The sequence below is a fragment of the Humulus lupulus genome, chromosome 6, assembly GCF_963169125.1.
Source record: "Humulus lupulus chromosome 6, drHumLupu1.1, whole genome shotgun sequence".
In the NCBI taxonomy this organism is placed as follows: domain Eukaryota; kingdom Viridiplantae; phylum Streptophyta; class Magnoliopsida; order Rosales; family Cannabaceae; genus Humulus; species Humulus lupulus.
Window position 1 is genome coordinate 214477877 of NC_084798.1, and position 14268 is coordinate 214492144.

Genomic DNA, 14268 nt, shown 5'->3' on the forward strand with positions numbered 1-14268 from the left:
ATATTGTGGCACCTCATTTGATGTTGGACACCCTAATATGTCAAATATCAACACTCTTATTTAATATTCAAATTGTAACAACTAAAATATCTTATGCTTTAATTTTTGAGAAACAAATTAAATTAATTTAAGACAATTACCTTACTTAAGTAACATGTTGTATTGTTATAACAAAAACTCTTCCGTCATCATTAATAACAAATGTGCTTGGCTATATGGAAAATCCATCACATAGCAATGAATTTTCTCAATTTTTCCAATTATCATTTCCAATCATTTTGTACATAGATATTTATATTTTAATGCTCAATAGTCATCTCAAATATTTCTTCATAATAAATGATAATTATTATTAAGTTTTAGTTGTTGAATCTTTATTTTATGTACAGTTGGGATGATCAATAAATTTCATCAATAATATATTTCATATAAAAAATCATTAAAAATTCTAAGTTAACACACCAATATATGTATATTTTTTATATATACATATATTACTAAAGATAAAAGTAAACCGATCGAGTAGATTTTTCAGTATATATCACCACCCAATTAATAATGAGGAATAGAAGTATAGGTAACAATTTAAAAAATAGTTTATTTATTTAATTAATTAAAAATTTGACAATCAAACATAGTGTTTAGTAACTCTATTTTTATTTTTTATTTTTTAAAATTTTAAACAAAATTTATTAAATTTTGAAAATAAAAAATTTTCACTTTCAATTTTTTTTAAAACTATTTTAAACTTTTAGTTTTTTTTCTTCTTCAAATCACCACCTTATTTTATATTGTTAAACAAAATATAAAAATCTAAGTTATAAAACACATTTATTATTTTTTGTTTTTAAAAACAAAAAACAAAATTAGTTATCAAACATATTTTTATTTTAAAAAAATAAAGAATTAAAAATAAAAATAATATTTCTATTTTTGTGTTTAAAAAATTCAAAAACAAAAATTTTATTTAACTATTTATTTCATAAATATATCAATTAATAAATAGTGTTTTTTACCCTCCGTTTTAAAGGAAAAAAAAACTATATAAGAAATAAACGAACAACACCTTATCCATAAACACATGGTGAAAATGCACTAGTATATAGAATATTAAATGGATAACTACTTTCAAATGTATTATACTACTACCGAAGTATATAAATATATATATATACTAGATACAGAGAACTTGCAATATGAAAAAAGCACATTTACTTAGTTTTATTTATAGAATTTATTAATTATTATATTAAATTTATATTAATGTCATATAAATTTTAAATAAATATTTTATTTTAATTAAATAATTTATTTATTTTTGTTTAAGTTTATGTTTGTTATAGTTTTTTAATTTAAGGGTGACAACAAGAGATTATATATTATATGTTTGATGTAAAATTAAATATTATACGTAGTTTTTAAATTTAAGTCTATTGCTAGTTTTTTTTAAAAAATAATTTGTTGCTAATTGACTAAAAATATATATTATATATTTAATATGATAGTATTCTAATAGGTGAGTTTAAATTTTGTTTAAGTAATAAAACATATGATTTTATTATTGTAAAATATCTAAAAAGTATATCTTATTTTAATTTGTTTAATTATTTTTAAATAATTATCATTGTAAAATATCTCAAAAATATCATATTTTAATTTGTTTAATTATTTATTATTTTTTAAATAATTATCATTGTAAAATATCTCAAAAATATCTTATTTTAATTATTTATTTTATTTAAGTTTAAGTGTTTACAAACTACCATTAAATATAAGAATATTTTGTTAAATATTAGAATATTTTGTTAAAGTTAACATTAAAAAAATAAAAGACCGTTAAAATCAATAATTTTCGTTATCTACACATTTATTATATAGAAGATATATATATATATATCTACATATATTAAATATTCAAATGTCTTTCAATTATAACATTAAATATTCAAAGCTATCCTAAAATTAGATTGAATATTTATAAAGAACTTCTCATGTGATATAGAAATTTGGCGAGGTTTCACTTTAACTCTTACCGGTGGGGTTCTTCAGTGTTCTCGACCCGCGAATATTCTCGGCACGATTTTTTTATGACCGTGTATATTGCAGTTGTTTAAAGTATCCTGCAAATTTTCAAAAAATTCCGAATAGTTTATAGTACCAAAAAATTAGTCACGTATGCAATAATATGTTTGAGTTTAGTTTTCGGTATCGTAAACTATTCAAAATTTTCTGAAAATTTGCAGAATGCTCTAAATAGCTATAATATACATAGTCATAAAAAAAATCGCACCAAAAACTATTCACGGATCGAAAATATTGAGAGCTCCACTAGTAAGACTTAAAGTAAAACCCTACATGAGAATTGTCCTAAATAGTCTCTACCTAATACATGCATGTACAACTATATATATATATATATATATATATATATATATACTTGGTGGAAGAATTGATGAAACATAGATGAGAAGCACTTTAGACTTTGGATATATATACAAAAAAAATTCAATTGACTTATTGAGCTCATTTGTATGTCAAAATGATAATGCTTTGCCACAACAATTAGAATAAAAATATAATATTTTATTTTAAAAAAATAAATGTTTTAACTTTGATTCCTACTGCATGTTTATATAAATCTCAGACCATATATTAGGTCATATATAACATCAGTTGAATTGGAAAATTTCAAATTCAAGCCATGTTTTTTAATTTTCATGTTTGCTTGGAAAAACATGCTTATATATAACACTCGGAGTTGTATCATTCATTTCACTATAATTATTTTCTTTTATAGGTGTTCATGTATCACGATTATGAACTTTTCTTCTTCTTCTTTTTTTTGGATTGAAATGTAGCTACTTGGATTCGATTATGAACATTTTACAGGCTTTTTTTTTTTATCAGTTTATAAATACACAAATCCCTAATAATCACTGCTCTCTTTTCTTTGTTTCTCTCTTTTTTTTCTTAGTTGATAATTATTTTAATTACTTCTTACCTAACGCATTCACGGGACGCATTAGTTAATCCAAAGACGAAAAATAACTTGTGATATAATCATGAGCGTTTTAGGCTTTTTGGGTAATTTTATGCCAAATTTCAAACTTTAAATATTTATACCAAAAATATATATATGTAAGATTTTTTCATGATTATTAAACAAAATTTTGAAAATTATTATAATGATTATGAAAATAAATAAATAAAATATATAAAATCAATAATTCGAATTTTTTAAATTAATTAAGTAATAAACATTAATTGGAAATATAATAGTCACATTAATTATTCTTATTAATTCCAAAATGAATTTTTTTTTTCATGAAATAAATAAAAAAATGAAAAATGAATATTAAATAAGATTTTTTTAATTTTTTAATTAATAAATATTTGACCGTCGTGTAATTAGATAGTTTTTCTAAAAATTTAAAAAAATTAAAATTTATTTTTAAAAATATTAATTAATAATTATAAATATAAACTATTAATATTAGTTTAATAATTAATTTTAAAATAATTATTTATAATTAACAAACTATTAAAGGTGTCTCAATATTTATGAGAACATAATTGTTATATACAGCACACATCTCGACAAGCGATAGTTGAGTAATAAATGAGGGTTGCTAGTCAAGTCAACAACCAAGTCAGTTCGAAGGCCAACTAGTAGTGGTCGAGGCGCAAGTGCTATGAGTATTTAAAGGCTTTAATCATGCAATAAATCTAGACATTTATATTAAGGAAAATCTTTTTTTATCGGTATTTCACTTTAAGTTTTATTGGTAAAACTTTTAGTATTCTTGATTCGTGAGCAGATTTTAGCGTGATTTTATTTATGACTGTATATGTTGTAGCTATTTAGAGCATCTTGCAAATTTTTAAAAAATTTCAAATAGTTTACAGTACCGAAAACTATGTTCAAACATGTTACTTTCCACGTGCATAAAAAAAATTAGTCACGAGTGCAACAACATTTTTAAACTTAGTTTTTGGTACTGTAAACTATTTAAAATTTTCTGAAAATTTGAAGGATGCTCTAAATAACTACAATATATGTGATTATAAAAAAAATTCACGCTGAAAACTGTTCACGGGTCGAGAACACTAAGAGTCTCACCAGTCGAGCTTAAAGTGAAGCCCCTATAAGAGAATTCCCCTATATATATACACGACATTATAAAATAATTTATTTTAATTTATTTAATTGTTTATTTATTTGTTTCTAGTTGATAGTAGATTACATTATGTTATATATTTAATATGATATTATTCTAATAAGTGAAGTTTAAGTTCAATTTAATTCAATTTTATTGAAGTTATTAAACATATAATTTTATTATTTATAAATAATTGTCATTGTAAAATATTTCAAAAGTATCTTATTTTAATTTATTTAATTTGATTTAAATTTAAATCATGTTTATAATCTGTTAAATAAAATAATATTCTATTAAAATTAACAAAAAAATAAATAAAAAACCGTTAAAAATAAGAATTCTTATTATCTACACACTCATTATATCAAAAAGATATATATATATATATTTATATGTACTACTAGCTAGGCCTTCGGTGATTTCTTGTTTGTGTAATATTCGTTGAATTGGAAAATTTCAACTTGCTTTTAGAGGCTTTTATTAGTTCATGAACACATTAATTATTAAATATTGCTTTATTTCCATCTCTTTTAACCTTTTGACAATGTCTATTTTCTTTACCCAGTCTTAGTTAATAGCATTTACTTCTTTATAGATGACATCCTGTGTCATTATAACCTCATATTCTCTTACATAATATACGGCTTTTCAAAAGACAATTAAACATGGATCTTAAACTATATATATATAAGAATTTTTCGATTGGGCTTCATTTTAAGCCCTACCGGTAAGACTCTCAGTGTTTTTGACTTTTGAATAGTTTTCGACACAATTTTTTTTATGATCGTGTATATTGTAGCTATTTAGAGCATCGATGCGATTTTTATAAAATTCTGAATAGTTTACAGTACCGAAAACTAGGTTCAAACATGTTGTTGCACGTGTGACTAATTTTTTTATGCACGTGGAAAGCAACTTGTTTAAACCTAGTTTTCGGTACTATTAACCATTCAGAATTTTCTGAAAATTTGCAGGATGCTCTAAACAACTACAATATACACGGTCATAAAAAAAAATCACGCCGAAAAATGTTCATAAGTCGAGAAACACTAAAAGCCCTACCGGTAGGACTTAAAGTGAAGTCCCTATAGAAGAATTGTCCTATATATATATACTACTATAAATATAGGTTTTCTCTGCTTTTTTTTTTTCAACCTTAAAGAAAAAACGAAAAAAAAAATGTTTGAATGAGTCTAAAATATCACATTTAATACCCGCACCCTATTTTATTGTAGTTTAAAAAAAAAAACACAGTGTAAAAGTTTTAAGTGAGGAGGAGGTAAGGACTTTTCTCCGCGGTCATATGCCAGAAACCGCGGAGAAAAGTACACTTATTCCCATATTTGACATATGACTGCAGAGAAAACCCTAAAAACAATCCAAGACCTTAAACCTTACCCTTATTCCCATATTTGACAAATGAAAAGAACAAGGAGCGGCTCCACCTTCGTCCCTAGCCATATGTAAGCCCCATTTTCACCATTTGACACACGAGAAGAAAAGAAGTTTGTTGCTAGTTGATAATAGATTATTATAATAGGTGAAGTTTGTTGGGGTTTTATGCCCTAATTAAAACCCAAATTCTTTGTAATCTCATTTTATTATCAATAAAAGAATAGAAATAATTTTTTGACTTGGTCAATCACTTTGCTCACATGTTTTATTTTCATGATTATTTGTTTAATATAAACTTCTATTAAATCCCGAGCATATAGCTAATCTTATTTATAGTGCCGTAATCACAGTGGAATATAAATATGATTATATGTTCAAAATAAGTTAGTCCTAAGATTAGTCAATGCACCGGATTTACACTGACTTGCCAATCTACGATATGATCTACTTACACATTACAGTGTTATGTTCTTTCCAGAACATTAGCAAAGTAGATAAGATCGAATGTATATGTTACATCGGACAGGACCGATATTGACAGTTGATAAGATAAGTAAACATGCCGTTATTATCTATTCTAGTCATATCATATAGTTGACCATAGGTCAATTCAATCTCAATTATGAGTGGTTAGTATTCTAACTGATTGTATTATTTGAGTTCTTTGACTTGTTCATTACCAGCTTACCCTATGGACTAGCCCATACTTACATCTTGGGAACTCGGTATTATAATTGAGTGGGAGTGTTAATCATAGATATGAACATCTATAGCTTCTGATGAAGAAGTGAAACGATGGTTTCCTTTTAGTTTGGTTCAAGGTGATAAATGAAAGAGATCTCATTTCAGTAATTAAATTAGTTTACTGAAATATCATTTACAAGGAACTAAGTGTTTTAAGGATAAAATACAATGAGGGGTAAAATGGTATTTTAGTCCTATCTCATTGTAGACCGTCTATAGATGATTGAGTGACAATTATGGTTGTAACAATGGATAATTAATAGCGTATCTATATTTGTTATAGAGCGTTCTATGAATTCAAGAGTGCAATTCCAAGTCTATAGTGGAGTCACGATGAATTAATAAGTTAGTAAATTTATTTGTTAGATTTATGATAACTTATTGGAGCTTGATTTCATAGGCCCATGGTCCCCATTGTACCTTGGATAAAATCATCTAGATAGTCTCAATTAATTGATTTAATCATCAATTAGAATTATCAAAGTTGACCAGGTCAATTTTGGATAATTTCACAGAGTTGTGTAATTTTGAAAAGAAAAGAGAAATTATGGCAGATTTATTAATTAAGATAAATTTGTATCTAAATTAATAAATAAGTTTAAATCAAGGTTCAAATTATAAATAATTAATTTAATAAAGGATTTAAATAATTATTTAATTAATTAAATCAATAGAAAATAATACAGGCCTTGATTTTAAGTCCAATGGGCTTATAATCAAATGAGAAATTTCACGGGCCTATAGCCCATGATAATTTTGACCTAGGGCTTCAAAATGGCTGTTATTTTATTGATTTTTTAATTAAATTAAATGACCTAATTGAGTCTATAAAATGAATGCTTAGAGAGAAGATTTGAGAGACGACAGATAAGTCACAAGTCAGATTTTCTGATAGTTTTATATTCTCTCTAAACACAAGTCCTTTTCTAAGCCACTTTGTTATTTTCTCTTCTTCTCTCTATATCTATCTCATGTGTTGAGAATTGCCCACACTAGTCTAGGTGGTTCTAAGGATACATTGGAAGATTGTGAAGAAAATAGAAGATTGGTTCAGTTTCTTGATAATACTCTGCGACAGAGAGAATACAAGAGTTAGAGAAACTGAAGGAAGGACTCTTTAATTCCGATGCGTATACTGTAAGTATTCTAATTTTTGTTTTTCTTTGAATTCAATTTTAGAAACATGTTTTAGGCTATCTCGTATTAATTTGTTTAATATTAGATATACATGAAAATAAATAAAGATCCTGTATAAGCCTTTTCCAACAAAGTTTAAGTTAGTTTAATTAAATTTTATTTAAGTTATAAAACGTATGATAATATTAAATAATAAAAAACATGTATATATATGACACTAAAATTATATATAATAATTAATAAACTTAAAATTGTTGTTAAGTTTGCTGTTGCTTGGATTTTATTTTATATATTAATTATATTAATATGGTATTAATAGTATATATACTATATATGAATTTTAATTAAATTTAAGTTTGTTGCTAGTTTTTTTTTTAAAAGAAGTTTGTTGTTAGTTGATAGTAGATTATATTATATTATATGTTTAATATGATATTATTCTAATACGTGAAATTTAATTGAACTTTATTTAAGGTATAAAATGTATGATTTTATTATTTTTAAATAATTATTATTGTAAAATATCTAAAAAAAATATATCATTTTAATTAATTTAATTTGAGTTTAAATCATATTTACAATCTATAAATAAAAATCAGTTAAAAGTAAGAATTTTTGTTATCTACAAACTTTTTATAGAAGAGATACTTGGTGGAAGAGTTAATGAAACATAAATGAGAAGCACTTTACTTGTGTCTTTTTTCATATATAAAAAAGGAAATTTTTAAAAAATATGGCCTTCTAGCAATCAATGTGCAAAAATATGGGAATTAAACTTTCTTTAATTTGTATGAGAAAATTTAATTAACAAAAACTCAGTTTATGAGAAAACTAATCACATATTGGAAATAAAAATTAAACAAAAAACATTTGCAAAAGGAGGGTACTATAGTAATTAACATAACAAAAACTCATAATCAGAAACTTGAGTCCATATCGTGTCTCAAGCCAAGCCACATCTTCTCTTTCATTTTTTCGTAGCCGCCACTTCCCTGTCCTCCACTCGCCTGCCTCACCATCTCCCTATCATCTCCGCCCACCGACCCTCATCACCTGCGATTCACCTTAGGCGCGCACCTTCGTGAAACCCAGCCAAGCAATAACACCCAGTCGCACCATCGACGAACACATCCCCAATTCGCGCATCTCTACGCCATTCCATTCGCAAGCCCCCAAATCCAAAACGACAGGGATAAACTGAGGTGGGGGATGTGATGGTGGTGGTCGGAGGTGAGGGAGAAGGGTGGCGCTTGGGCTGAGTGTGATTTGTGGTGTCGAAGCTGCACAAAATGACGGGGATGGCTGGGGTTGCGACGGGGTTTTGCGCGCAGGGGATGGGGGGTTCTGGTGGTGGTCAGAGGTGAGGGAGGAGGTTGGTTCGTGGTCAAATCTGTTTTTTTTTTCTATCTTCAGATCTGTGGTAACTGGTTTCCTTCACGTTCTTTGTGTGTATATTTCAGATGGTAATTGGTTACCTTCACGAAATGATGTGTGTGTATATTTCTGGGTTATTTATGGTAACTGGTTACCTAGGTCACTAAATCATACTTATTCTTCCTTTTTTTTCCTTCAAGATGTTTCTTTTCATTTCTAATATGAGTGACTCGTCATCCCTCTTATGATAACTGGTTACCCATCTTATGGCGGAAGGTTACTCATCTCACTGTAACTAGTTACCCCTCCTGATACATGTTATTTAACCTGTAAGACTATTTTTTATATAACTGTGAAAAATTAAACAAGTAATTGGTTACCCCTCTGGATAAATGTTATTTAACCTAGTTGTAAGACTTTTTTTACATAACTGTGAAAAATTAATCAAGTAAATTTTACCTAGACTTTGAAAAAAAAAACGTACAATCTAAAAAAATGAAAAAAAAATGTTATAATAAATAAAAAAAATAATAAACACAATTCATATTACAAAAAAAAGAAAAATTAATAAAAAATTTACAAAACAACCATGAAAAAATTTAATATAAAAATAGTTGTATAAAATTAAAATAAAAAAATCAAATAAGCTAAAAAAAATAATCAAATTACAAACATACCCTTCTAAATTAATAAAACTTGATTAAGAGTAAAAATATGACATAAACAAACTTTTATACAAAAATATAAGAAACTAAACCTACAAAAGTAAATTTTTTTTAAAAGAAACATAAATTAACTTTTCTTGAAAAAAAAAAGCCATATTTTTATATAATTTATTAAAAATCTCGTATAACATGTAACTTCCATTATAAAAAAAGTCAATTGACTTATTGAGCCCAATAAGTGTCAAAATGATAATGCTTAGGGCATGACTTGGTTGTTGACATAGATATTTATAGGGAATTTTTAAAAAATATGGCTTTTATACCATCAATGTGCAAAAATATGAGAGTTATACTTTTCTTAATTTGTATGAGAAATTTATTAAGAAAAAAGTTAAGGTATGGGAAACACAATTAGTAGCTAATTAAAATATGGAAATATCACATTTTATTTGATTTTGAAAGTAATTTTTCTTTCCATCATTTTTTTTCCTTACTTGTTTTTTCTCCATTTTTTCCTTTTTCTTTTTTTTTTACTAATTTTTTCCTTCATCTTTTTTTCTTTCCATTTTTTCATTCTTCCTCTTCTTTTTTTCATTTTTATCCATTTATTTATTTTTTTCTTTCATTTGTATTGTTTTATTTTTTTTTCATATTTTTTCAGTTTTTTTTTCATTCTATTTTTTCTTCATTTTTATATTTATTATTTTCTCCTTCCATTTTTTTTTTCTTTTTTCACACATATAAGCTTTTTTTTTCTTCTTCAATTTTTTTCATTTTTTCTACCAATTTTTTCATTCATATTTTTTTCTTTTCATTTTTCCATTATTTTTCTTCTTCTTCTTCTTTTCATTCTTATTTATTCATCTATTTTTCTTTCATTAATAATTTTTTTTCATTTTTTCACACATATATTTTAACATTACATAATTATTCTACTATTTTATTTATTTATTATCTTTTATTATTGTAATTTTTTTTATAGTTTTTTCCACTATATGTAAAAAAATATTCAAATCAATTTTTTCAGCATTTTCTTTTTACTGTAACACTTATAGGAATACCAAAATTTGGAAAGAAAACTAATAAAAATATGAAAACGTGAATGGGTAACTAGTTACCTTCACATTCTTTGTGTGTAGATTTCTGGGGGCAACTGGTTACCTTCACATTCTGATGTGTGTATATTTATGGTAACTGGTTACATATGTTACTAAAATCATAGTTACTTCTTCTTCCTTTTTTAATGAAGTGTTCTTCCACTTTTTCTTTCAAATTTGATGTTTATTTTTATATTTAATATGAGTAACTCGTCACCCCTCTTAGGTAACTGGTTACCCATCTTATGACAGAAAGTTACTCATCTCAGGATAACTGGTAACCACTGGTTACCCCTCTTGATGCATGTTATTTAACCTAGCTCTAAGATTTTTTTACATAACTGTCAAAGATCAATAAAGTAACTGGTTACCTTACCCAGAATTTGAAAAAAAAAACATATAATCTAAAAAAAAAACGTGTTTATAATAAATAAAAAATAATTTTAAAAACAATTCATATTACAAAAAAAATTTGCAAAACAACCAAAGAAAAATTTAATATAAAAACAATATAAAAAAACAAATAAGCTAAAAAAGTAATAATCAAATTTCAAACATACCCTTCCAAATTAATAAAACTTGATTAAGAGTAAAACTTTGGCATAAACCAACTTTTATACAAAAATATGGGAAAATAAACCCATAAAAGTGAAAATTATTAAAAAAAGCCATAGATTAATTTTTTTTTGAAAAAAAGCCATATTTTTGCACACTCTAATAAAAATCTCATATAAAATGTAATTTCCTCATATTTATATCATTCCAAAATATATAGAATAATGGTGAATTATGAATATTTGAAAATATTACTGAATCATAATAATAAAAATAGTATTAACCTTTTTTTTTGGGTTAAAAATAATTGTTTTAACTTTGATTTCTACCTCTTATATAAATCTTAGACAATATATACGTAACATATATCATTAATTGAATTGGAAAATTTCAAATTTAAGCCAAGTTTGAATTTTCATGTTAGCTTGGAAAAACATGCATATATATAACACTATCGTAGTTGTATCATTCATTTCACTATAATTATTTTCTTTTATAGGTGTTCATGTATCACGATTATGAACCTTTTTTTCTTTTTCTTTTTGGATTATGAACGTTTTACAGGGTTTTTATTAGTTCATGAATACACACATCCCTAATAATCATTACTCTCTTTTCTCTGTTATTCTCTTTTGAGTTTCTCTCTTTATCTTTTCTCTATTTTGTCTTAGTTAATAATTATTGTAGTTACTTCTTCCCTAATGTGTTTTTAGTGTGTTAAATTCATTTCATATCCCCCAACGCTTTTATAACACTCAGAAAAGCCAATGTAGAAACGCCGTAGTAACTAATTTAAAATATGAGAAATTGATGAAAATGACTTATTTTTTTTAAGTGATTTTGTACTTTTGCATACTTTTAATAATTTTTTGTAAAATGATATCTGTCTAAAATTTGACCAGCTGTTTATATTTTTCGACCAGCTGGCTAAAATTTTCGACCGGCTGTTTGAATTTTTCGACCACTTTTCTAAATTTTCGACTAGGAGTCTAAATTATGAGAGATCATTTTGCAAAGAATTATTAAAACTAGGCTATACTGTAAAATAAATTTAAAAAATAGGTCATTTTGCCAAAGAACCCTTAAAATAAAGGCCACAAATCATGTGAGATCGAGAATCTTTCTCGAGAGTGGGCATGGTAGAAATTGTTTCTCAATAAAACTAATATTATAGTTAAATAACATTCAAAGTAATCATATTTTACAAATTAATTTTCTAAAATTTTATTTTTACTAATACTATGTTGGATTAAAATGAAATATAGGCATATGAACAATTCTATACATGTAGGCGGAATTGATATATATAGATTGAACATATACGAAGAGAGGATCGAATAATATATACATCTAGCCATTGCAATTGATAATATCGATCTAGCTTTAGATCTACAAAAGAAAACAAACAGAAGTTAGAACGAGTACACAGCCTTCCAAACTCTCACTAACTCTTTTAGATAGAGTTACTGATAGTCATAATGAACAGTGAGCTTGTGGACCGGTACTCTATATTTATAGAGTGAGACCTACCATCAGAGTCTCTGCCACAGATTGAGATATTTTCTCAATCAGTTGGGATATGCAAAATCGGGTAACAACCAAAATTAGGTAACAAATAATGTTGACCATTAATTAGAATATTTTGTCAATAAATAAAATATCGACTTTGATATATTAAATCAATTAGTTGATTTTATATACCATTTAAATAAATATTCTAACATTCTCCCACTTGGTCAGCATTTAAATTAATGTATTACTTAAGCCCGACGATCATCCCTGTTAGATAACAAACACATGAATCATGGCGATAGGTCCTCTTTTTATGACGAGTATTATCTTCCATTTATTACAATATATTTATTATATAAAAATTTACTTTATGTGGCCATGTACTTAAACGAATAAATTCTATGTTTATTCAGGTCCTTATATAGTTTTCTCAAATAAAATTAAAATGCGCATAAATATGAGAAAACATCAAAATAAGAGTTTCATTAATAATAACTTCAGTTTGTACAATAAATTTACATAAGGGAACCAAGTCCCATGTTCAGTACATGATCCTTGAATTTATGAGGTGGCAAGCCTTTCATCATAGGATCATCAATTTAGTGCTAATGTGTTGAATGAACACTTTATTTTCTTTAACACGTTCTCTCACGGCTAAGAACTTGATGTCGATGTGCTTGCTTCGACTACCACTCTTGTTGTTCTTAGCCACGAATAAAACAGAACATTCTCAATGGCCTAGATATGGAATCTACAACCACTACAACAAATTTAATATACAATGACTCCCTACAATGTCTTACACCATTGGTGTAAGACATTAAAACTTATCAGGGGTTTTAAATGTCTAATGGTGTAAGACATTGAAAGTTTATATTAATGGCTACAATTGGAAGACATTAAAAATGGTGGAAGACGTTGGAAATAGGCTGGGGAAGTGTTCATGGGTACATCCAACGTCTCCCACTAGGAGACGTGCCATGTGTCCCACGTCTCCCAGTGGGAGACGTTGGATGTACTCCCTCTTATATTACTCTAAAATTTCAGCCTTCTTCCTCACACACACGAACCAGAGAGCAAAACCAGAGGAGAGAAATCGAATTGGGGCTGCGTTTTTAGGGTTCTAAGGTAAGTTTTTTTTTAAAATTTTCTTGATTTTTAGTTAATTATTTTGAAAAAAAATCATAGCTTTTGCATTAGGATGAGTAATATACATGATTTTGTGTTAGTTTTACATTTTTATGTATTTTTTTATATACATTGTAGGATTTTTTAGTTTTTTTTTAATTTAACCTATCACATTGTATAGATTTCATTAGAGTATATATGTTCATGGTTTTTTTTAAAATTTTTATCATTTTTTATTTCGAAATTTAGATATATTTTTGTATATTTGATTTTTTTTTTTTTAAATTGTAACTATTTTGTTATATATATAGTTATGTTAAAATAAATTTATTAAATAATTTATAAAATATAAATCTATGAAATTTTTTATGTTTTTGTTGATTATTAAGTTTTTAGGTTATGAAATTTTATATTGATTTTTTGTTGAGGTTATAATTAGTGGCACATTGGGATTTTTTTTATTTGTTTACCAATATCATTTACTATTATTAGATATTTAGT